Source organism: Hyla sarda, unplaced genomic scaffold (assembly GCF_029499605.1).
Source record: "Hyla sarda isolate aHylSar1 unplaced genomic scaffold, aHylSar1.hap1 scaffold_751, whole genome shotgun sequence".
In the NCBI taxonomy this organism is placed as follows: Eukaryota; Metazoa; Chordata; class Amphibia; order Anura; family Hylidae; genus Hyla; species Hyla sarda.
The window spans coordinates 130,385-155,309 of NW_026610775.1; the positions used below are offsets into that span (position 1 = coordinate 130,385).

The 24,925-nt window shown below is 46.2% G+C and overlaps 11 non-coding genes across 11 annotated transcripts; all 11 read left to right on the forward strand.

Annotated features, from left to right (window-relative positions):
* The first annotated feature begins 545 nt into the window (after positions 1 to 545).
* LOC130345417 (U2 spliceosomal RNA) lies at positions 546 to 735 on the forward strand. Its single transcript, XR_008884140.1, has one exon. It is a non-coding gene; the product is annotated as a U2 spliceosomal RNA (small nuclear RNA).
* Positions 736 to 2,821: 2,086 nt separating this feature from the next.
* LOC130345476 (U2 spliceosomal RNA) lies at positions 2,822 to 3,012 on the forward strand. The gene has a single exon (XR_008884191.1). It is a non-coding gene; the product is annotated as a U2 spliceosomal RNA (small nuclear RNA).
* Positions 3,013 to 5,100: 2,088 nt separating this feature from the next.
* Positions 5,101 to 5,291, forward strand: LOC130345442 (U2 spliceosomal RNA). The gene has a single exon (XR_008884158.1). It is a non-coding gene; the product is annotated as a U2 spliceosomal RNA (small nuclear RNA).
* Positions 5,292 to 7,381: 2,090 nt separating this feature from the next.
* Positions 7,382 to 7,572, forward strand: LOC130345477 (U2 spliceosomal RNA). The gene has a single exon (XR_008884192.1). It is a non-coding gene; the product is annotated as a U2 spliceosomal RNA (small nuclear RNA).
* A 2,100-nt stretch (positions 7,573 to 9,672) lies between these two features.
* LOC130345480 (U2 spliceosomal RNA) lies at positions 9,673 to 9,863 on the forward strand. The gene has a single exon (XR_008884194.1). It is a non-coding gene; the product is annotated as a U2 spliceosomal RNA (small nuclear RNA).
* Positions 9,864 to 11,956: 2,093 nt separating this feature from the next.
* LOC130345481 (U2 spliceosomal RNA) lies at positions 11,957 to 12,147 on the forward strand. Its single transcript, XR_008884195.1, has one exon. It is a non-coding gene; the product is annotated as a U2 spliceosomal RNA (small nuclear RNA).
* Positions 12,148 to 14,237: 2,090 nt separating this feature from the next.
* Positions 14,238 to 14,428, forward strand: LOC130345482 (U2 spliceosomal RNA). The gene has a single exon (XR_008884196.1). It is a non-coding gene; the product is annotated as a U2 spliceosomal RNA (small nuclear RNA).
* Positions 14,429 to 16,528: 2,100 nt separating this feature from the next.
* LOC130345483 (U2 spliceosomal RNA) lies at positions 16,529 to 16,719 on the forward strand. Its single transcript, XR_008884199.1, has one exon. It is a non-coding gene; the product is annotated as a U2 spliceosomal RNA (small nuclear RNA).
* Positions 16,720 to 18,815: 2,096 nt separating this feature from the next.
* On the forward strand, positions 18,816 to 19,006 carry LOC130345484 (U2 spliceosomal RNA). The gene has a single exon (XR_008884200.1). It is a non-coding gene; the product is annotated as a U2 spliceosomal RNA (small nuclear RNA).
* A 2,099-nt stretch (positions 19,007 to 21,105) lies between these two features.
* On the forward strand, positions 21,106 to 21,296 carry LOC130345407 (U2 spliceosomal RNA). The gene has a single exon (XR_008884131.1). It is a non-coding gene; the product is annotated as a U2 spliceosomal RNA (small nuclear RNA).
* Positions 21,297 to 23,401: 2,105 nt separating this feature from the next.
* LOC130345414 (U2 spliceosomal RNA) lies at positions 23,402 to 23,593 on the forward strand. The gene has a single exon (XR_008884137.1). It is a non-coding gene; the product is annotated as a U2 spliceosomal RNA (small nuclear RNA).
* The last annotated feature ends 1,332 nt before the right edge of the window (positions 23,594 to 24,925 follow it).

The window sequence follows — 24,925 nt, forward strand, 5'->3', positions numbered from 1 at the left end:
GGATTTGTGATGTCACCTAGAACCTTCACAGCAGCGACAGCTTTATGAGGAGCATCAGCACTGCTCTGCCTGAGCAGAACCATCACCGCCATAGGTTGTCAAATAACCCGGATTTAACCCACACAGGTAAGTCCAATGGGGTGCAGGCATGTCCTCTATGCTTACAGCTTCCCGTGGGTGTTGGTTTGATACCGTTTGGGGACAGCCAAGGAGGCATCTGCAGGCAACAAAGGTAGGTGTGTGCTTGTGTGTGTGTTTCCTATGCAGATCCTAAGCCCAGTGTCACATGCAAGTAGGAGGAGTAAGAAGGGTTCCTGGCAAATCCGGGTTATGGATTGCATTTAAAAAGGCCCCGTGGGAGTGCAATGGGCCCCTGTCTTGCTGCTTAGCAATAATGGTATGGGTTTAGGTTCTGCTGTGTGTACTGGTGGTTGACTGCCCCCCAGCCCAGAGTGTGCATGGAAAATTGTCTGGCAGCCTCCCTGACAGCAAGCAGTGATAGTGCCCATGAAGGGGACCTTGTTGGGCCCGCCCCTTTCACGGTTATCGCTTCTCGCCTTTTGGCTAAGATCAAGTGTAGTATCTGTTCTTATCAGTTTAATATCTGATACGTCCCCTATCTGGGGACCATATATTAAATGGATTTTTGAGAACGGGGGCCGATTTCGAAGCTTGCTTCCGTCGCCCTATGCATTGACCCGATATGGCAGTATCTTCGGGTACAGTGCACCACCCCCTTACAGGGTTAAAAAGAAAGATTCCTACTTTCATTGCTACCTGCTTGCTGGCTAGCCAGCTAGCCAGCCCTGTGGGCCTTGCTGCTGCTGCAGCCAAAAAACAAAAGGTGGTGCTGCTGCTGCTTCTGCTGCTTCTGCTTCTGCTTGTGTCTGGCCCCTGTTGGAGCGTCCAGGCACAGGACTTCTGCTGCTGCTGACTAAATGGCCTCCTTAATTGGATCATTTGAGTAGCCAGCACACCTGTGCAGGTAGGGCATGACATGATAGGCAGCTGCCTTGATAGCGGGTGGGTGCTGAATGTTCCTAATTGACAAAATAAGATTAATGCTTATGAAGAAATATAAAATCTCATCCCTTCCCCAATATCGCGCCACACCCCTACCCCTTAATTCCCTGGTTGAACGTGATGGACATATGTCTTTTTTCGACCGTACTAACTATGTAACTATGTAACATAACATGGGGGGGGGGGGGTCTCCTGGCTGTTCACACAGGTGTGTCATTGCTGTACATTGACCATGCATTGCTTCTGTGGTATTGCAAAGGCAAAGACAAATGCTTCCAGCCATCCATTGCACTAATGGATTGGTCATCAGCTGGCTGTCTATGTCCCGCATCAATATAGACCAAAGTACAGAGGGTTAGGCTATGCTATTGTGCACCTACCTGATGCATCAGAAGGTGCGAGGCCCTTGCTAAATTCTGTGCACAGACTTTGAGATCTATGCTTTAGACTGTATCTAAACCTGCTCCAACATGGACTGACATTCTGGCCTACTTTCAGCCGATGCGACTTGTCTGTCGCTGAACAGTCGCTTTTTATGTATTCAGCACCTATGTATAATGTTGTAAAAATGCTCTAGAAGCTAAAGTCGCAGAAATGTCACACATATTTGGCCTGCAACTTTCTGTGCGACAAATTCAGACAGGAAAAATCAGTATAAATCCTTAGAAAATTATCCCCCAGTGTCTCCATCTGCTGGCGGTATTGAATAAGCATTGCTGCACTGATGGGGTATGCATTAGACGAAAAAAAAGAAGAAAAAGAAGAATAATACGCCCAGAAAAGAGGCGAAAAGGAGAAAAACGTAAAAAAACGTGAAAAAAAAGTAAGAGGAAGAGAAGGGAAAAAAAGGTGGAAATGGGTTTAAAAGTGATTTCGGCGGAGAAATATATATATATATATATATATATATATATATATATATATATGCGCACACACACACATAGATATAAACGTATTCTCCGTTGAGATATTGCAGCCGCTGCTGTGTCCAGGCCCAGGAGCCTTAGCACTGTGCTGTGATGTCACTCAATACCACTGACATCACTAGGTGTAAACAACATCTCTCCTTTGCTGTGTATGTGACTATGGAGCTGTTTGGTGATGTCGTCTATTACGGCCTTCATAGAAGCAACAGGAGATTGTTGCATCCATCTTGAACCCTCAGAACTACAGTGCTATGATGTCACTCACTTCCACAGGCCTTGCAGAGTGTAAACAACAACAACCCAGCTTTGTTGTGTATGTAACCAAAGGGATTTGTGATGTCACCTAGAACCTTCACAGCAGCGACAGCTTTATGAGGAGCATCAGCACTGCTCTGCCTGAGCAGAACCATCACCGCCATAGGTTGTCAAATAACCCGGATTTAACCCACACAGGTAAGTCCAATGGGGTGCAGGCATGTCCTCTATGCTTACAGCTTCCCGTGGGTGTTGGTTTGATACCGTTTGGGGACAGCCAAGGAGGCATCTGCAGGCAACAAAGGTAGGTGTGTGCTTGTGTGTGTGTTTCCTATGCAGATCCTAAGCCCAGTGTCACATGCAAGTAGGAGGAGTAAGAAGGGTTCCTGGCAAATCCGGGTTATGGATTGCATTTAAAAAGGCCCCGTGGGAGTGCAATGGGCCCCTGTCTTGCTGCTTAGCAATAATGGTATGGGTTTAGGTTCTGCTGTGTGTACTGGTGGTTGACTGCCCCCCAGCCCAGAGTGTGCATGGAAAATTGTCTGGCAGCCTCCCTGACAGCAAGCAGTGATAGTGCCCATGAAGGGGACCTTGTTGGGCCCGCCCCTTTCACGGTTATCGCTTCTCGGCCTTTTGGCTAAGATCAAGTGTAGTATCTGTTCTTATCAGTTTAATATCTGATACGTCCCCTATCTGGGGACCATATATTAAATGGATTTTTGAGAACGGGGGCCGATTTCGAAGCTTGCTTCCGTCGCCCTATGCATTGACCCGATATGGCAGTATCTTCGGGTACAGTGCACCACCCCCTTACAGGGTTAAAAAGAAAGATTCCTACTTTCATTGCTACCTGCTTGCTGGCTAGCCAGCTAGCCAGCCCTGTGGGCCTTGCTGCTGCTGCAGCCAAAAAACAAAAGGTGGTGCTGCTGCTGCTTCTGCTGCTTCTGCTTCTGCTTGTGTCTGGCCCCTGTTGGAGCGTCCAGGCACAGGACTTCTGCTGCTGCTGACTAAATGGCCTCCTTAATTGGATCATTTGAGTAGCCAGCACACCTGTGCAGGTAGGGCATGACATGATAGGCAGCTGCCTTGATAGCGGGTGGGTGCTGAATGTTCCTAATTGACAAAATAAGATTAATGCTTATGAAGAAATATAAAATCTCATCCCTTCCCCAATATCGCGCCACACCCCTACCCCTTAATTCCCTGGTTGAACGTGATGGACATATGTCTTTTTTCGACCGTACTAACTATGTAACTATGTAACATAACATGGGGGGGGGGGTCTCCTGGCTGTTCACACAGGTGTGTCATTGCTGTACATTGACCATGCATTGCTTCTGTGGTATTGCAAAGGCAAAGACAAATGCTTCCAGCCATCCATTGCACTAATGGATTGGTCATCAGCTGGCTGTCTATGTCCCGCATCAATATAGACCAAAGTACAGAGGGTTAGGCTATGCTATTGTGCACCTACCTGATGCATCAGAAGGTGCGAGGCCCTTGCTAAATTCTGTGCACAGACTTTGAGATCTATGCTTTAGACTGTATCTAAACCTGCTCCAACATGGACTGACATTCTGGCCTACTTTCAGCCGATGCGACTTGTCTGTCGCTGAACAGTCGCTTTTTATGTATTCAGCACCTATGTATAATGTTGTAAAAATGCTCTAGAAGCTAAAGTCGCAGAAATGTCACACATATTTGGCCTGCAACTTTCTGTGCGACAAATTCAGACAGGAAAAATCAGTATAAATCCTTAGAAAATTATCCCCCAGTGTCTCCATCTGCTGGCGGTATTGAATAAGCATTGCTGCACTGATGGGGTATGCATTAGACGAAAAAAAAGAAGAAAAAGAAGAATAATACGCCCAGAAAAGAGGCGAAAAGGAGAAAAACGTAAAAAAACGTGAAAAAAAAGTAAGAGGAAGAGAAGGGAAAAAAAGGTGGAAATGGGTTTAAAAGTGATTTCGGCGGAGAAATATATATATATATATATATATATATATATATATATATATATATATGCGCACACACACACATAGATATAAACGTATTCTCCGTTGAGATATTGCAGCCGCTGCTGTGTCCAGGCCCAGGAGCCTTAGCACTGTGCTGTGATGTCACTCAATACCACTGACATCACTAGGTGTAAACAACATCTCTCCTTTGCTGTGTATGTGACTATGGAGCTGTTTGGTGATGTCGTCTATTACGGCCTTCATAGAAGCAACAGGAGATTGTTGCATCCATCTTGAACCCTCAGAACTACAGTGCTATGATGTCACTCACTTCCACAGGCCTTGCAGAGTGTAAACAACAACAACCCAGCTTTGTTGTGTATGTAACCAAAGGGATTTGTGATGTCACCTAGAACCTTCACAGCAGCGACAGCTTTATGAGGAGCATCAGCACTGCTCTGCCTGAGCAGAACCATCACCGCCATAGGTTGTCAAATAACCCGGATTTAACCCACACAGGTAAGTCCAATGGGGTGCAGGCATGTCCTCTATGCTTACAGCTTCCCGTGGGTGTTGGTTTGATACCGTTTGGGGACAGCCAAGGAGGCATCTGCAGGCAACAAAGGTAGGTGTGTGCTTGTGTGTGTGTTTCCTATGCAGATCCTAAGCCCAGTGTCACATGCAAGTAGGAGGAGTAAGAAGGGTTCCTGGCAAATCCGGGTTATGGATTGCATTTAAAAAGGCCCCGTGGGAGTGCAATGGGCCCCTGTCTTGCTGCTTAGCAATAATGGTATGGGTTTAGGTTCTGCTGTGTGTACTGGTGGTTGACTGCCCCCCAGCCCAGAGTGTGCATGGAAAATTGTCTGGCAGCCTCCCTGACAGCAAGCAGTGATAGTGCCCATGAAGGGGACCTTGTTGGGCCCGCCCCTTTCACGGTTATCGCTTCTCGGCCTTTTGGCTAAGATCAAGTGTAGTATCTGTTCTTATCAGTTTAATATCTGATACGTCCCCTATCTGGGGACCATATATTAAATGGATTTTTGAGAACGGGGGGCGATTTCGAAGCTTGCTTCCGTCGCCCTATGCATTGACCCGATATGGCAGTATCTTCGGGTACAGTGCACCACCCCCTTACAGGGTTAAAAAGAAAGATTCCTACTTTCATTGCTACCTGCTTGCTGGCTAGCCAGCTAGCCAGCCCTGTGGGCCTTGCTGCTGCTGCAGCCAAAAAACAAAAGGTGGTGCTGCTGCTGCTTCTGCTGCTTCTGCTTCTGCTTGTGTCTGGCCCCTGTTGGAGCGTCCAGGCACAGGACTTCTGCTGCTGCTGACTAAATGGCCTCCTTAATTGGATCATTTGAGTAGCCAGCACACCTGTGCAGGTAGGGCATGACATGATAGGCAGCTGCCTTGATAGCGGGTGGGTGCTGAATGTTCCTAATTGACAAAATAAGATTAATGCTTATGAAGAAATATAAAATCTCATCCCTTCCCCAATATCGCGCCACACCCCTACCCCTTAATTCCCTGGTTGAACGTGATGGACATATGTCTTTTTTCGACCGTACTAACTATGTAACTATGTAACATAACATGGGGGGGGGGGGTCTCCTGGCTGTTCACACAGGTGTGTCATTGCTGTACATTGACCATGCATTGCTTCTGTGGTATTGCAAAGGCAAAGACAAATGCTTCCAGCCATCCATTGCACTAATGGATTGGTCATCAGCTGGCTGTCTATGTCCCGCATCAATATAGACCAAAGTACAGAGGGTTAGGCTATGCTATTGTGCACCTACCTGATGCATCAGAAGGTGCGAGGCCCTTGCTAAATTCTGTGCACAGACTTTGAGATCTATGCTTTAGACTGTATCTAAACCTGCTCCAACATGGACTGACATTCTGGCCTACTTTCAGCCGATGTGACTTGTCTGTCGCTGAACAGTCGCTTTTTATGTATTCAGCACCTATGTATAATGTTGTAAAAATGCTCTAGAAGCTAAAGTCGCAGAAATGTCACACATATTTGGCCTGCAACTTTCTGTGCGACAAATTCAGACAGGAAAAATCAGTATAAATCCTTAGAAAATTATCCCCCAGGGTCTCCATCTGCTGGCGGTATTGAATAAGCATTGCTGCACTGATGGGGTATGCATTAGACGAAAAAAAAGAAGAAAAAGAAGAATAATACGCCCAGAAAAGAGGCGAAAAGGAGAAAAACGTAAAAAAACGTGAAAAAAAAGTAAGAGGAAGAGAAGGGAAAAAAAGGTGGAAATGGGTTTAAAAGTGATTTCGGCGGAGAATATATATATATATATATATATATATATATATATATATATATATATATGCGCACACACACACATAGATATAAACGTATTCTCCGTTGAGATATTGCAGCCGCTGCTGTGTCCAGGCCCAGGAGCCTTAGCACTGTGCTGTGATGTCACTCAATACCACTGACATCACTAGGTGTAAACAACATCTCTCCTTTGCTGTGTATGTGACTATGGAGCTGTTTGGTGATGTCGTCTATTACGGCCTTCATAGAAGCAACAGGAGATTGTTGCATCCATCTTGAACCCTCAGAACTACAGTGCTATGATGTCACTCACTTCCACAGGCCTTGCAGAGTGTAAACAACAACAACCCAGCTTTGTTGTGTATGTAACCAAAGGGATTTGTGATGTCACCTAGAACCTTCACAGCAGCGACAGCTTTATGAGGAGCATCAGCACTGCTCTGCCTGAGCAGAACCATCACCGCCATAGGTTGTCAAATAACCCGGATTTAACCCACACAGGTAAGTCCAATGGGGTGCAGGCATGTCCTCTATGCTTACAGCTTCCCGTGGGTGTTGGTTTGATACCGTTTGGGGACAGCCAAGGAGGCATCTGCAGGCAACAAAGGTAGGTGTGTGCTTGTGTGTGTGTTTCCTATGCAGATCCTAAGCCCAGTGTCACATGCAAGTAGGAGGAGTAAGAAGGGTTCCTGGCAAATCCGGGTTATGGATTGCATTTAAAAAGGCCCCGTGGGAGTGCAATGGGCCCCTGTCTTGCTGCTTAGCAATAATGGTATGGGTTTAGGTTCTGCTGTGTGTACTGGTGGTTGACTGCCCCCCAGCCCAGAGTGTGCATGGAAAATTGTCTGGCAGCCTCCCTGACAGCAAGCAGTGATAGTGCCCATGAAGGGGACCTTGTTGGGCCCGCCCCTTTCACGGTTATCGCTTCTCGGCCTTTTGGCTAAGATCAAGTGTAGTATCTGTTCTTATCAGTTTAATATCTGATACGTCCCCTATCTGGGGACCATATATTAAATGGATTTTTGAGAACGGGGGCCGATTTCGAAGCTTGCTTCCGTCGCCCTATGCATTGACCCGATATGGCAGTATCTTCGGGTACAGTGCACCACCCCCTTACAGGGTTAAAAAGAAAGATTCCTACTTTCATTGCTACCTGCTTGCTGGCTAGCCAGCTAGCCAGCCCTGTGGGCCTTGCTGCTGCTGCAGCCAAAAAACAAAAGGTGGTGCTGCTGCTGCTTCTGCTGCTTCTGCTTCTGCTTGTGTCTGGCCCCTGTTGGAGCGTCCAGGCACAGGACTTCTGCTGCTGCTGACTAAATGGCCTCCTTAATTGGATCATTTGAGTAGCCAGCACACCTGTGCAGGTAGGGCATGACATGATAGGCAGCTGCCTTGATAGCGGGTGGGTGCTGAATGTTCCTAATTGACAAAATAAGATTAATGCTTATGAAGAAATATAAAATCTCATCCCTTCCCCAATATCGCGCCACACCCCTACCCCTTAATTCCCTGGTTGAACGTGATGGACATATGTCTTTTTTCGACCGTACTAACTATGTAACTATGTAACATAACATGGGGGGGGGGGGGGGGGGGTCTCCTGGCTGTTCACACAGGTGTGTCATTGCTGTACATTGACCATGCATTGCTTCTGTGGTATTGCAAAGGCAAAGACAAATGCTTCCAGCCATCCATTGCACTAATGGATTGGTCATCAGCTGGCTGTCTATGTCCCGCATCAATATAGACCAAAGTACAGAGGGTTAGGCTATGCTATTGTGCACCTACCTGATGCATCAGAAGGTGCGAGGCCCTTGCTAAATTCTGTGCACAGACTTTGAGATCTATGCTTTAGACTGTATCTAAACCTGCTCCAACATGGACTGACATTCTGGCCTACTTTCAGCCGATGCGACTTGTCTGTCGCTGAACAGTCGCTTTTTATGTATTCAGCACCTATGTATAATGTTGTAAAAATGCTCTAGAAGCTAAAGTCGCAGAAATGTCACACATATTTGGCCTGCAACTTTCTGTGCGACAAATTCAGACAGGAAAAATCAGTATAAATCCTTAGAAAATTATCCCCCAGTGTCTCCATCTGCTGGCGGTATTGAATAAGCATTGCTGCACTGATGGGGTATGCATTAGACGAAAAAAAAGAAGAAAAAGAAGAATAATACGCCCAGAAAAGAGGCGAAAAGGAGAAAAACGTAAAAAAACGTGAAAAAAAAGTAAGAGGAAGAGAAGGGAAAAAAAGGTGGAAATGGGTTTAAAAGTGATTTCGGCGGAGAAATATATATATATATATATATATATATATATATATATATATATATATATATGCGCACACACACACATAGATATAAACGTATTCTCCGTTGAGATATTGCAGCCGCTGCTGTGTCCAGGCCCAGGAGCCTTAGCACTGTGCTGTGATGTCACTCAATACCACTGACATCACTAGGTGTAAACAACATCTCTCCTTTGCTGTGTATGTGACTATGGAGCTGTTTGGTGATGTCGTCTATTATGGCCTTCATAGAAGCAACAGGAGATTGTTGCATCCATCTAGAACCCTCAGAACTACAGTGCTATGATGTCACTCACTTCCACAGGCCTTGCAGAGTGTAAACAACAACAACCCAGCTTTGTTGTGTATGTAACCATAGGGATTTGTGATGTCACCTAGAACCTTCACAGCAGCGACAGCTTTATGAGGAGCATCAGCACTGCTCTGCCTGAGCAGAACCATCACCGCCATAGGTTGTCAAATAACCCGGATTTAACCCACACAGGTAAGTCCAATGGGGTGCAGGCATGTCCTCTATGCTTACAGCTTCCCGTGGGTGTTGGTTTGATACCGTTTGGGGACAGCCAAGGAGGCATCTGCAGGCAACAAAGGTAGGTGTGTGCTTGTGTGTGTGTTTCCTATGCAGATCCTAAGCCCAGTGTCACATGCAAGTAGGAGGAGTAAGAAGGGTTCCTGGCAAATCCGGGTTATGGATTGCATTTAAAAAGGCCCCGTGGGAGTGCAATGGGCCCCTGTCTTGCTGCTTAGCAATAATGGTATGGGTTTAGGTTCTGCTGTGTGTACTGGTGGTTGACTGCCCCCCAGCCCAGAGTGTGCATGGAAAATTGTCTGGCAGCCTCCCTGACAGCAAGCAGTGATAGTGCCCATGAAGGGGACCTTGTTGGGCCCGCCCCTTTCACGGTTATCGCTTCTCGGCCTTTTGGCTAAGATCAAGTGTAGTATCTGTTCTTATCAGTTTAATATCTGATACGTCCCCTATCTGGGGACCATATATTAAATGGATTTTTGAGAACGGGGGCCGATTTCGAAGCTTGCTTCCGTCGCCCTATGCATTGACCCGATATGGCAGTATCTTCGGGTACAGTGCACCACCCCCTTACAGGGTTAAAAAGAAAGATTCCTACTTTCATTGCTACCTGCTTGCTGGCTAGCCAGCTAGCCAGCCCTGTGGGCCTTGCTGCTGCTGCAGCCAAAAAACAAAAGGTGGTGCTGCTGCTGCTTCTGCTGCTTCTGCTTCTGCTTGTGTCTGGCCCCTGTTGGAGCATCCAGGCACAGGACTTCTGCTGCTGCTGACTAAATGGCCTCCTTAATTGGATCATTTGAGTAGCCAGCACACCTGTGCAGGTAGGGCATGACATGATAGGCAGCTGCCTTGATAGCGGGTGGGTGCTGAATGTTCCTAATTGACAAAATAAGATTAATGCTTATGAAGAAATATAAAATCTCATCCCTTCCCCAATATCGCGCCACACCCCTACCCCTTAATTCCCTGGTTGAACGTGATGGACATATGTCTTTTTTCGACCGTACTAACTATGTAACTATGTAACATAACATGGGGGGGGGGGGGTCTCCTGGCTGTTCACACAGGTGTGTCATTGCTGTACATTGACCATGCATTGCTTCTGTGGTATTGCAAAGGCAAAGACAAATGCTTCCAGCCATCCATTGCACTAATGGATTGGTCATCAGCTGGCTGTCTATGTCCCGCATCAATATAGACCAAAGTACAGAGGGTTAGGCTATGCTATTGTGCACCTACCTGATGCATCAGAAGGTGCGAGGCCCTTGCTAAATTCTGTGCACAGACTTTGAGATCTATGCTTTAGACTGTATCTAAACCTGCTCCAACATGGACTGACATTCTGGCCTACTTTCAGCCGATGCGACTTGTCTGTCGCTGAACAGTCGCTTTTTATGTATTCAGCACCTATGTATAATGTTGTAAAAATGCTCTAGAAGCTAAAGTCGCAGAAATGTCACACATATTTGGCCTGCAACTTTCTGTGCGACAAATTCAGACAGGAAAAATCAGTATAAATCCTTAGAAAATTATCCCCCAGTGTCTCCATCTGCTGGCGGTATTGAATAAGCATTGCTGCACTGATGGGGTATGCATTAGACGAAAAAAAAGAAGAAAAAGAAGAATAATACGCCCAGAAAAGAGGCGAAAAGGAGAAAAACGTAAAAAAACGTGAAAAAAAAGTAAGAGGAAGAGAAGGGAAAAAAAGGTGGAAATGGGTTTAAAAGTGATTTCGGCGGAGAATATATATATATATATATATATATATATATATATATATATATATATATATGCGCACACACACACATAGATATAAACGTATTCTCCGTTGAGATATTGCAGCCGCTGCTGTGTCCAGGCCCAGGAGCCTTAGCACTGTGCTGTGATGTCACTCAATACCACTGACATCACTAGGTGTAAACAACATCTCTCCTTTGCTGTGTATGTGACTATGGAGCTGTTTGGTGATGTCGTCTATTACGGCCTTCATAGAAGCAACAGGAGATTGTTGCATCCATCTTGAACCCTCAGAACTACAGTGCTATGATGTCACTCACTTCCACAGGCCTTGCAGAGTGTAAACAACAACAACCCAGCTTTGTTGTGTATGTAACCAAAGGGATTTGTGATGTCACCTAGAACCTTCACAGCAGCGACAGCTTTATGAGGAGCATTAGCACTGCTCTGCCTGAGCAGAACCATCACCGCCATAGGTTGTCAAATAACCCGGATTTAACCCACACAGGTAAGTCCAATGGGGTGCAGGCATGTCCTCTATGCTTACAGCTTCCCGTGGGTGTTGGTTTGATACCGTTTGGGGACAGCCAAGGAGGCATCTGCAGGCAACAAAGGTAGGTGTGTGCTTGTGTGTGTGTTTCCTATGCAGATCCTAAGCCCAGTGTCACATGCAAGTAGGAGGAGTAAGAAGGGTTCCTGGCAAATCCGGGTTATGGATTGCATTTAAAAAGGCCCCGTGGGAGTGCAATGGGCCCCTGTCTTGCTGCTTAGCAATAATGGTATGGGTTTAGGTTCTGCTGTGTGTACTGGTGGTTGACTGCCCCCCAGCCCAGAGTGTGCATGGAAAATTGTCTGGCAGCCTCCCTGACAGCAAGCAGTGATAGTGCCCATGAAGGGGACCTTGTTGGGCCCGCCCCTTTCACGGTTATCGCTTCTCGGCCTTTTGGCTAAGATCAAGTGTAGTATCTGTTCTTATCAGTTTAATATCTGATACGTCCCCTATCTGGGGACCATATATTAAATGGATTTTTGAGAACGGGGGCCGATTTCGAAGCTTGCTTCCGTCGCCCTATGCATTGACCCGATATGGCAGTATCTTCGGGTACAGTGCACCACCCCCTTACAGGGTTAAAAAGAAAGATTCCTACTTTCATTGCTACCTGCTTGCTGGCTAGCCAGCTAGCCAGCCCTGTGGGCCTTGCTGCTGCTGCAGCCAAAAAACAAAAGGTGGTGCTGCTGCTGCTTCTGCTGCTTCTGCTTCTGCTTGTGTCTGGCCCCTGTTGGAGCGTCCAGGCACAGGACTTCTGCTGCTGCTGACTAAATGGCCTCCTTAATTGGATCATTTGAGTAGCCAGCACACCTGTGCAGGTAGGGCATGACATGATAGGCAGCTGCCTTGATAGCGGGTGGGTGCTGAATGTTCCTAATTGACAAAATAAGATTAATGCTTATGAAGAAATATAAAATCTCATCCCTTCCCCAATATCGCGCCACACCCCTACCCCTTAATTCCCTGGTTGAACGTGATGGACATATGTCTTTTTTCGACCGTACTAACTATGTAACTATGTAACATAACATGGGGGGGGGGGGGGGGGTCTCCTGGCTGTTCACACAGGTGTGTCATTGCTGTACATTGACCATGCATTGCTTCTGTGGTATTGCAAAGGCAAAGACAAATGCTTCCAGCCATCCATTGCACTAATGGATTGGTCATCAGCTGGCTGTCTATGTCCCGCATCAATATAGACCAAAGTACAGAGGGTTAGGCTATGCTATTGTGCACCTACCTGATGCATCAGAAGGTGCGAGGCCCTTGCTAAATTCTGTGCACAGACTTTGAGATCTATGCTTTAGACTGTATCTAAACCTGCTCCAACATGGACTGACATTCTGGCCTACTTTCAGCCGATGCGACTTGTCTGTCGCTGAACAGTCGCTTTTTATGTATTCAGCACCTATGTATAATGTTGTAAAAATGCTCTAGAAGCTAAAGTCGCAGAAATGTCACACATATTTGGCCTGCAACTTTCTGTGCGACAAATTCAGACAGGAAAAATCAGTATAAATCCTTAGAAAATTATCCCCCAGTGTCTCCATCTGCTGGCGGTATTGAATAAGCATTGCTGCACTGATGGGGTATGCATTAGACGAAAAAAAAGAAAAAAAAGAAGAATAATACGCCCAGAAAAGAGGCGAAAAGGAGAAAAACGTAAAAAAACGTGAAAAAAAAGTAAGAGGAAGAGAAGGGAAAAAAAGGTGGAAATGGGTTTAAAAGTGATTTCGGCGGAGAAATATATATATATATATATATATATATATATATATATATATATGCGCACACACACACATAGATATAAACGTATTCTCCGTTGAGATATTGCAGCCGCTGCTGTGTCCAGGCCCAGGAGCCTTAGCACTGTGCTGTGATGTCACTCAATACCACTGACATCACTAGGTGTAAACAACATCTCTCCTTTGCTGTGTATGTGACTATGGAGCTGTTTGGTGATGTCGTCTATTACGGCCTTCATAGAAGCAACAGGAGATTGTTGCATCCATCTTGAACCCTCAGAACTACAGTGCTATGATGTCACTCACTTCCACAGGCCTTGCAGAGTGTAAACAACAACAACCCAGCTTTGTTGTGTATGTAACCAAAGGGATTTGTGATGTCACCTAGAACCTTCACAGCAGCGACAGCTTTATGAGGAGCATCAGCACTGCTCTGCCTGAGCAGAACCATCACCGCCATAGGTTGTCAAATAACCCGGATTTAACCCACACAGGTAAGTCCAATGGGGTGCAGGCATGTCCTCTATGCTTACAGCTTCCCGTGGGTGTTGGTTTGATACCGTTTGGGGACAGCCAAGGAGGCATCTGCAGGCAACAAAGGTAGGTGTGTGCTTGTGTGTGTGTTTCCTATGCAGATCCTAAGCCCAGTGTCACATGCAAGTAGGAGGAGTAAGAAGGGTTCCTGGCAAATCCGGGTTATGGATTGCATTTAAAAAGGCCCCGTGGGAGTGCAATGGGCCCCTGTCTTGCTGCTTAGCAATAATGGTATGGGTTTAGGTTCTGCTGTGTGTACTGGTGGTTGACTGCCCCCCAGCCCAGAGTGTGCATGGAAAATTGTCTGGCAGCCTCCCTGACAGCAAGCAGTGATAGTGCCCATGAAGGGGACCTTGTTGGGCCCGCCCCTTTCACGGTTATCGCTTCTCGGCCTTTTGGCTAAGATCAAGTGTAGTATCTGTTCTTATCAGTTTAATATCTGATACGTCCCCTATCTGGGGACCATATATTAAATGGATTTTTGAGAACGGGGGCCGATTTCGAAGCTTGCTTCCGTCGCCCTATGCATTGACCCGATATGGCAGTATCTTCGGGTACAGTGCACCACCCCCTTACAGGGTTAAAAAGAAAGATTCCTACTTTCATTGCTACCTGCTTGCTGGCTAGCCAGCTAGCCAGCCCTGTGGGCCTTGCTGCTGCTGCAGCCAAAAAACAAAAGGTGGTGCTGCTGCTGCTTCTGCTGCTTCTGCTTCTGCTTGTGTCTGGCCCCTGTTGGAGCGTCCAGGCACAGGACTTCTGCTGCTGCTGACTAAATGGCCTCCTTAATTGGATCATTTGAGTAGCCAGCACACCTGTGCAGGTAGGGCATGACATGATAGGCAGCTGCCTTGATAGCGGGTGGGTGCTGAATGTTCCTAATTGACAAAATAAGATTAATGCTTATGAAGAAATATAAAATCTCATCCCTTCCCCAATATCGCGCCACACCCCTACCCCTTAATTCCCTGGTTGAACGTGATGGACATATGTCTTTTTTCGACCGTACTAACTATGTAACTATGTAACATAACATGGGGGGGGGGGGGGGGGGGTCTCCTGGCTGTTCACACAGGTGTGTCATTGCTGTACATTGACCATGCATTGCTTCTGTGGTATTGCAAAGGCAAAGACAAATGCTTCCAGCCATCCATTGCACTAATGGATTGGTCATCAGCTGGCTGTCTATGTCCCGCATCAATATAGACCAAAGTACAGAGGGTTAGGCTATGCTATTGTGCACCTACCTGATGCATCAGAAGGTGCGAGGCCCTTGCTAAATTCTGTGCACAGACTTTGAGATCTATGCTTTAGACTGTATCTAAACCTGCTCCAACATGGACTGACATTCTGGCCTACTTTCAGCCGATGCGACTTGTCTGTCGCTGAACAGTCGCTTTTTATGTATTCAGCACCTATGTATAATGTTGTAAAAATGCTCTAGAAGCTAAAGTCGCAGAAATGTCACACATATTTGGCCTGCAACTTTCTGTGCGACAAATTCAGACAGGAAAAATCAGTATAAATCCTTAGAAAATTATCCCCCAGTGTCTCCATCTGCTGGCGGTATTGAATAAGCATTGCTGCACTGATGGGGTATGCATTAGACGAAAAAAAAGAAGAAAAAGAAGAATAATACGCCCAGAAAAGAGGCGAAAAGGAGAAAAACGTAAAAAAACGTGAAAAAAAAGTAAGAGGAAGAGAAGGGAAAAAAAGGTGGAAATGGGTTTAAAAGTGATTTCGGCGGAGAAATATATATATATATATATATATATATATATATATATATATATATATATATGCGCACACACACACATAGATATAAACGTATTCTCCGTTGAGATATTGCAGCCGCTGCTGTGTCCAGGCCCAGGAGCCTTAGCACTGTGCTGTGATGTCACTCAATACCACTGACATCACTAGGTGTAAACAACATCTCTCCTTTGCTGTGTATGTGACTATGGAGCTGTTTGGTGATGTCGTCTATTACGGCCTTCATAGAAGCAACAGGAGATTGTTGCATCCATCTTGAACCCTCAGAACTACAGTGCTATGATGTCACTCACTTCCACAGGCCTTGCAGAGTGTAAACAACAACAACCCAGCTTTGTTGTGTATGTAACCAAAGGGATTTGTGATGTCACCTAGAACCTTCACAGCAGCGACAGCTTTATGAGGAGCATCAGCACTGCTCTGCCTGAGCAGAACCATCACCGCCATAGGTTGTCAAATAACCCGGATTTAACCCACACAGGTAAGTCCAATGGGGTGCAGGCATGTCCTCTATGCTTACAGCTTCCCGTGGGTGTTGGTTTGATACCGTTTGGGGACAGCCAAGGAGGCATCTGCAGGCAACAAAGGTAGGTGTGTGCTTGTGTGTGTGTTTCCTATGCAGATCCTAAGCCCAGTGTCACATGCAAGTAGGAGGAGTAAGAAGGGTTCCTGGCAAATCCGGGTTATGGATTGCATTTAAAAAGGCCCCGTGGGAGTGCAATGGGCCCCTGTCTTGCTGCTTAGCAATAATGGTATGGGTTTAGGTTCTGCTGTGTGTACTGGTGGTTGACTGCCCCCCAGCCCAGAGTGTGCATGGAAAATTGTCTGGCAGCCTCCCTGACAGCAAGCAGTGATAGTGCCCATGAAGGGGACCTTGTTGGGCCCGCCCCTTTCACGGTTATCGCTTCTCGGCCTTTTGGCTAAGATCAAGTGTAGTATCTGTTCTTATCAGTTTAATATCTGATACGTCCCCTATCTGGGGACCATATATTAAATGGATTTTTGAGAACGGGGGCCGATTTCGAAGCTTGCTTCCGTCGCCCTATGCATTGACCCGATATGGCAGTATCTTCGGGTACAGTGCACCACCCCCTTACAGGGTTAAAAAGAAAGATTCCTACTTTCATTGCTACCTGCTTGCTGGCTAGCCAGCTAGCCAGCCCTGTGGGCCTTGCTGCTGCTGCAGCCAAAAAACAAAAGGTGGTGCTGCTGCTGCTTCTGCTGCTTCTGCTTCTGCTTGTGTCTGGCCCCTGTTGGAGCGTCCAGGCACAGGACTTCTGCTGCTGCTGACTAAATGGCCTCCTTAATTGGATCATTTGAGTAGCCAGCACACCTGTGCAGGTAGGGCATGACATGATAGGCAGCTGCCTTGATAGCGGGTGGGTGCTGAATGTTCCTAATTGACAAAATAAGATTAATGCTTATGAAGAAATATAAAATCTCATCCCTTCCCCAATATCGCGCCACACCCCTACCCCTTAATTCCCTGGTTGAACGTGATGGACATATGTCTTTTTTCGACCGTACTAACTATGTAACTATGTAACATAACATGGGGGGGGGGGGGGGGGGGGGTCTCCTGGCTGTTCACACAGGTGTGTCATTGCTGTACATTGACCATGCATTGCTTCTGTGGTATTGCAAAGGCAAAGACAAATGCTTCCAGCCATCCATTGCACTAATGGATTGGTCATCAGCTGGCTGTCTATGTCCCGCATCAATATAGACCAAAGTACAGAGGGTTAGGCTATGCTATTGTGCACCTACCTGATGCATCAGAAGGTGCGAGGCCCTTGCTAAATTCTGTGCACAGACTTTGAGATCTATGCTTTAGACTGTATCTAAACCTGCTCCAACATGGACTGACATTCTGGCCTACTTTCAGCCGATGCGACTTGTCTGTCGCTGAACAGTCGCTTTTTATGTATTCAGCACCTATGTATAATGTTGTAAAAATGCTCTAGAAGCTAAAGTCGCAGAAATGTCACACATATTTGGCCTGCAACTTTCTGTGCGACAAATTCAGACAGGAAAAATCAGTATAAATCCTTAGAAAATTATCCCCCAGTGTCTCCATCTGCTGGCGGTATTGAATAAGCATTGCTGCACTGATGGGGTATGCATTAGACGAAAAAAAAGAAGAAAAAGAAGAATAATACGCCCAGAAAAGAGGCGAAAAGGAGAAAAACGTAAAAAAACGTGAAAAAAAAGTAAGAGGAAGAGAAGGGAAAAAAAGGTGGAAATGGGTTTAAAAGTGATTTCGGCGGAGAAATATATATATATATATATATATATATATATATATATATATATATGCGCACACACACACATAGATATAAACGTATTCTCCGTTGAGATATTGCAGCCGCTGCTGTGTCCAGGCCCAGGAGCCTTAGCACTGTGCTGTGATGTCACTCAATACCACTGACATCACTAGGTGTAAACAACATCTCTCCTTTGCTGTGTATGTGACTATGGAGCTGTTTGGTGATGTCGTCTATTACGGCCTTCATAGAAGCAACAGGAGATTGTTGCATCCATCTTGAACCCTCAGAACTACAGTGCTATGATGTCACTCACTTCCACAGGCCTTGCAGAGTGTAAACAACAACAACCCAGCTTTGTTGTGTATGTAACCAAAGGGATTTGTGATGTCACCTAGAACCTTCACAGCAGCGACAGCTTTATGAGGAGCATCAGCACTGCTCTGCCTGAGCAGAACCATCACCGCCATAGGTTGTCAAATAACCCGGATTTAACCCACACAGGTAAGTCCAATGGGGTGCAGGCATGTCCTCTATGCTTACAGCTTCCCGTGGGTGTTGGTTTGATACCGTTTGGGGACAGCCAAGGAGGCATCTGCAGGCAACAAAGGTAGGTGTGTGCTTGTGTGTGTGTTTCCTATGCAGATCCTAAGCCCAGTGTCACATGCAAGTAGGAGGAGTAAGAAGGGTTCCTGGCAAATCCGGGTTATGGATTGCATTTAAAAAGGCCCCGTGGGAGTGCAATGGGCCCCTGTCTTGCTGCTTAGCAATAATGGTATGGGTTTAGGTTCTGCTGTGTGTACTGGTGGTTGACTGCCCCCCAGCCCAGAGTGTGCATGGAAAATTGTCTGGCAGCCTCCCTGACAGCAAGCAGTGATAGTGCCCATGAAGGGGACCTTGTTGGGCCCGCCCCTTTCACGGTTATCGCTTCTCGGCCTTTTGGCTAAGATCAAGTGTAGTATCTGTTCTTATCAGTTTAATATCTGATACGTCCCCTATCTGGGGACCATATATTAAATGGATTTTTGAGAACGGGGGCCGATTTCGAAGCTTGCTTCCGTCGCCCTATGCATTGACCCGATATGGCAGTATCTTCGGGTACAGTGCACCACCCCCTTACAGGGTTAAAAAGAAAGATTCCTACTTTCATTGCTACCTGCTTGCTGGCTAGCCAGCTAGCCAGCCCTGTGGGCCTTGCTGCTGCTGCAGCCAAAAAACAAAAGGTGGTGCTGCTGCTGCTTCTGCTGCTTCTGCTTCTGCTTGTGTCTGGCCCCTGTTGGAGCGTCCAGGCACAGGACTTCTGCTGCTGCTGACTAAATGGCCTCCTTAATTGGATCATTTGAGTAGCCAGCACACCTGTGCAGGTAGGGCATGACATGATAGGCAGCTGCCTTGATAGCGGGTGGGTGCTGAATGTTCCTAATTGACAAAATAAGATTAATGCTTATGAAGAAATATAAAATCTCATCCCTTCCCCAATATCGCGCCACACCCCTACCCCTTAATTCCCTGGTTGAACGTGATGGACATATGTCTTTTTTCGACCGTACTAACTATGTAACTATGTAACATAACATGGGGGGGGGGGGGGGGGTCTCCTGGCTGTTCACACAGGTGTGTCATTGCTGTACATTGACCATGCATTGCTTCTGTGGTATTGCAAAGGCAAAGACAAATGCTTCCAGCCATCCATTGCACTAATGGATTGGTCATCAGCTGGCTGTCTATGTCCCGCATCAATATAGACCAAAGTACAGAGGGTTAGGCTATGCTATTGTGCACCTACCTGATGCATCAGAAGGTGCGAGGCCCTTGCTAAATTCTGTGCACAGACTTTGAGATCTATGCTTTAGACTGTATCTAAACCTGCTCCAACATGGACTGACATTCTGGCCTACTTTCAGCCGATGCGACTTGTCTGTCGCTGAACAGTCGCTTTTTATGTATTCAGCACCTATGTATAATGTTGTAAAAATGCTCTAGAAGCTAAAGTCGCAGAAATGTCACACATATTTGGCCTGCAACTTTCTGTGCGACAAATTCAGACAGGAAAAATCAGTATAAATCCTTAGAAAATTATCCCCCAGTGTCTCCATCTGCTGGCGGTATTGAATAAGCATTGCTGCACTGATGGGGTATGCATTAGACGAAAAAAAAGAAGAAAAAGAAGAATAATACGCCCAGAAAAGAGGCGAAAAGGAGAAAAACGTAAAAAAACGTGAAAAAAAAGTAAGAGGAAGAGAAGGGAAAAAAAGGTGGAAATGGGTTTAAAAGTGATTTCGGCGGAGAAATATATATATATATATATATATGCGCACACACACACATAGATATAAACGTATTCTCCGTTGAGATATTGCAGCCGCTGCTGTGTCCAGGCCCAGGAGCCTTAGCACTGTGCTGTGATGTCACTCAATACCACTGACATCACTAGGTGTAAACAACATCTCTCCTTTGCTGTGTATGTGACTATGGAGCTGTTTGGTGATGTCGTCTATTACGGCCTTCATAGAAGCAACAGGAGATTGTTGCATCCATCTTGAACCCTCAGAACTACAGTGCTATGATGTCACTCACTTCCACAGGCCTTGCAGAGTGTAAACAACAACAACCCAGCTTTGTTGTGTATGTAACCAAAGGGATTTGTGATGTCACCTAGAACCTTCACAGCAGCGACAGCTTTATGAGGAGCATCAGCACTGCTCTGCCTGAGCAGAACCATCACCGCCATAGGTTGTCAAATAACCCGGATTTAACCCACACAGGTAAGTCCAATGGGGTGCAGGCATGTCCTCTATGCTTACAGCTTCCCGTGGGTGTTGGTTTGATACCGTTTGGGGACAGCCAAGGAGGCATCTGCAGGCAACAAAGGTAGGTGTGTGCTTGTGTGTGTGTTTCCTATGCAGATCCTAAGCCCAGTGTCACATGCAAGTAGGAGGAGTAAGAAGGGTTCCTGGCAAATCCGGGTTATGGATTGCATTTAAAAAGGCCCCGTGGGATGGATTGCATTTAAAAAGGCCCCGTGGGAGTGCAATGGGCCCCTGTCTTGCTGCTTAGCAATAATGGTATGGGTTTAGGTTCTGCTGTGTGTACTGGTGGTTGACTGCCCCCCAGCCCAGAGTGTGCATGGAAAATTGTCTGGCAGCCTCCCTGACAGCAAGCAGTGATAGTGCCCATGAAGGGGACCTTGTTGGGCCCGCCCCTTTCACGGTTATCGCTTCTCGGCCTTTTGGCTAAGATCAAGTGTAGTATCTGTTCTTATCAGTTTAATATCTGATACGTCCCCTATCTGGGGACCATATATTAAATGGATTTTTGAGAACGGGGGCCGATTTCGAAGCTTGCTTCCGTCGCCCTATGCATTGACCCGATATGGCAGTATCTTCGGGTACAGTGCACCACCCCCTTACAGGGTTAAAAAGAAAGATTCCTACTTTCATTGCTACCTGCTTGCTGGCTAGCCAGCTAGCCAGCCCTGTGGGCCTTGCTGCTGCTGCAGCCAAAAAACAAAAGGTGGTGCTGCTGCTGCTTCTGCTGCTTCTGCTTCTGCTTGTGTCTGGCCCCTGTTGGAGCGTCCAGGCACAGGACTTCTGCTGCTGCTGACTAAATGGCCTCCTTAATTGGATCATTTGAGTAGCCAGCACACCTGTGCAGGTAGGGCATGACATGATAGGCAGCTGCCTTGATAGCGGGTGGGTGCTGAATGTTCCTAATTGACAAAATAAGATTAATGCTTATGAAGAAATATAAAATCTCATCCCTTCCCCAATATCGCGCCACACCCCTACCCCTTAATTCCCTGGTTGAACGTGATGGACATATGTCTTTTTTCGACCGTACTAACTATGTAACTATGTAACATAACATGGGGGGGGGGGGGGGGGGGGTCTCCTGGCTGTTCACACAGGTGTGTCATTGCTGCTGTACATTGACCATGCATTGCTTCTGTGGTATTGCAAAGGCAAAGACAAATGCTTCCAGCCATCCATTGCACTAATGGATTGGTCATCAGCTGGCTGTCTATGTCCCGCATCAATATAGACCAAAGTACAGAAGGTTAGGCTATGCTATTGTGCACCTACCTGATGCATCAGAAGGTGCGAGGCCCTTGCTAAATTCTGTGCACAGACTTTGAGATCTATGCTTTAGACTGTATCTAAACCTGCTCCAACATGGACTGACATTCTGGCCTACTTTCAGCCGATGCGACTTGTCTGTCGCTGAACAGTCGCTTTTTATGTATTCAGCACCTATGTATAATGTTGTAAAAATGCTCTAGAAGCTAAAGTCGCAGAAATGTCACACATATTTGGCCTGCAACTTTCTGTGCGACAAATTCAGACAGGAAAAATCAGTATAAATCCTTAGAAAATTATCCCCCAGTGTCTCCATCTGCTGGCGGTATTGAATAAGCATTGCTGCACTGATGGGGTATGCATTAGACGAAAAAAAAGAAGAAAAAGAAGAATAATACGCCCAGAAAAGAGGCGAAAAGGAGAAAAACGTAAAAAAACGTGAAAAAAAAGTAAGAGGAAGAGAAGGGAAAAAAAGGTGGAAATGGGTTTAAAAGTGATTTCGGCGGAGAAATATATATATATATATATATATATATATATATATATATATATATATATGCGCACACACACACATAGATATAAACGTATTCTCCGTTGAGATATTGCAGCCGCTGCTGTGTCCAGGCCCAGGAGCCTTAGCACTGTGCTGTGATGTCACTCAATACCACTGACATCACTAGGTGTAAACAACATCTCTCCTTTGCTGTGTATGTGACTATGGAGCTGTTTGGTGATGTCGTCTATTACGGCCTTCATAGAAGCAACAGGAGATTGTTGCATCCATCTTGAACCCTCAGAACTACAGTGCTATGATGTCACTCACTTCCACAGGCCTTGCAGAGTGTAAACAACAACAACCCAGCTTTGTTGTGTATGTAACCAAAGGGATTTGTGATGTCACCTAGAACCTTCACAGCAGCGACAGCTTTATGAGGAGGCATCAGCACTGCTCTGCCTGAGCAGAACCATCACCGCCATAGGTTGTCAAATAACCCGGATTTAACCACACAGGTAAGTCCAATGGGGTGCAGGCATGTCCTCTATGCTTACAGCTTCCCGTGGGTGTTGGTTTGATACCGTTTGGGGACAGCCAAGGAGGCATCTGCAGGCAACAAAGGTAGGTGTGTGTGCTTGTGTGTGTGTTTCCTATGCAGATCCTAAGCCCAGTGTCACATGCAAGTAGGAGGAGTAAGAAGGGTTCCTGGCAAATCCGGGTTATGGATTGCATTTAAAAAGGCCCCGTGGGAGTGCAATGGGCCCCTGTCTTGCTGCTTAGCAATAATGGTATGGGTTTAGGTTCTGCTGTGTGTACTGGTGGTTGACTGCCCCCCAGCCCAGAGTGTGCATGGAAAATTGTCTGGCAGCCTCCCTGACAGCAAGCAGGTGATAGTGCCCATGAAGGGGACCTTGTTGGGCCCGCCCCTTTCACGGTTATCGCTTCTCGGCCTTTTGGCTAAGATCAAGTGTAGTATCTGTTCTTATCAGTTTAATATCTGATACGTCCCCCTATCTGGGGACCATATATTAAATGGATTTTTGAGAACGGGGGCCAATTTCGAAGCTTGCTTCCGTCGCCCTATGCATTGACCCGATATGGCAGTATCTTCGGGTACAGTGCACCACCCCCTTACAGGGTTAAAAAGAAAGATTCCTACTTTCATTGCTACCTGCTTGCTGGCTAGCCAGCTAGCCAGCCCTGTGGGCCTTGCTGCTGCTGCAGCCAAAAAAACAAAAGGTGGTGCTGCTGCTGCTGCTTCTGCTGCTTCTGCTTCTGCTTGTGTCTGGCCCCTGTTGGAGCGTCCAGGCACAGGACTTCTGCTGCTGCTGACTAAATGGCCTCCTTAATTGGATCATTTGAGTAGCCAGCACACCTGTGCAGGTAGGGCATGACATGATAGGCAGCTGCCTTGATAGCGGGTGGGTGCTGAATGTTCCTAATTGACAAAATAAGATTAATGCTTATGAAGAAATATAAAATCTCATCCCTTCCCCAATATCGCGCCACACCCCTACCCCTTAATTCCCTGGTTGAACGTGATGGACATATGTCTTTTTTCGACCGTACTAACTATGTAACTATGTAACATAACATGGGGGGGGGGGGGGGTCTCCTGGCTGTTCACACAGGTGTGTCATTGCTGTACATTGACCATGCATTGCTTCTGTGGTATTGCAAAGGCAAAGACAAATGCTTCCAGCCATCCATTGCACTAATGGATTGGTCATCAGCTGGCTGTCTATGTCCCGCATCAATATAGACCAAAGTACAGAGGGTTAGGCTATGCTATTGTGCACCTACCTGATGCATCAGAAGGTGCGAGGCCCTTGCTAAATTCTGTGCACAGACTTTGAGATCTATGCTTTAAACTGTATCTAAACCTGCTCCAACATGGACTGACATTCTGGCCTACTTTCAGCCGATGCGACTTGTCTGTCGCTGAACAGTCGCTTTTTATGTATTCAGCACCTATGTATAATGTTGTAAAAATGCTCTAGAAGCTAAAGTCGCAGAAATGTCACACATATTTGGCCTGCAACTTTCTGTGCGACAAATTCAGACAGGAAAAATCAGTATAAATCCTTAGAAAATTATCCCCCAGTGTCTCCATCTGCTGGCGGTATTGAATAAGCATTGCTGCACTGATGGGGTATGCATTAGACGAAAAAAAAGAAGAAAAAGAAGAATAATACGCCCAGAAAAGAGGCGAAAAGGAGAAAAACGTAAAAAAACGTGAAAAAAAAGTAAGAGGAAGAGAAGGGAAAAAAAGGTGGAAATGGGTTTAAAAGTGATTTCGGCGGAGAAATATATATATATATATATATATATATATATATATATATATATATATGCGCACACACACACATAGATATAAACGTATTCTCCGTTGAGATATTGCAGCCGCTGCTGTGTCCAGGCCCAGGAGCCTTAGCACTGTGCTGTGATGTCACTCAATACC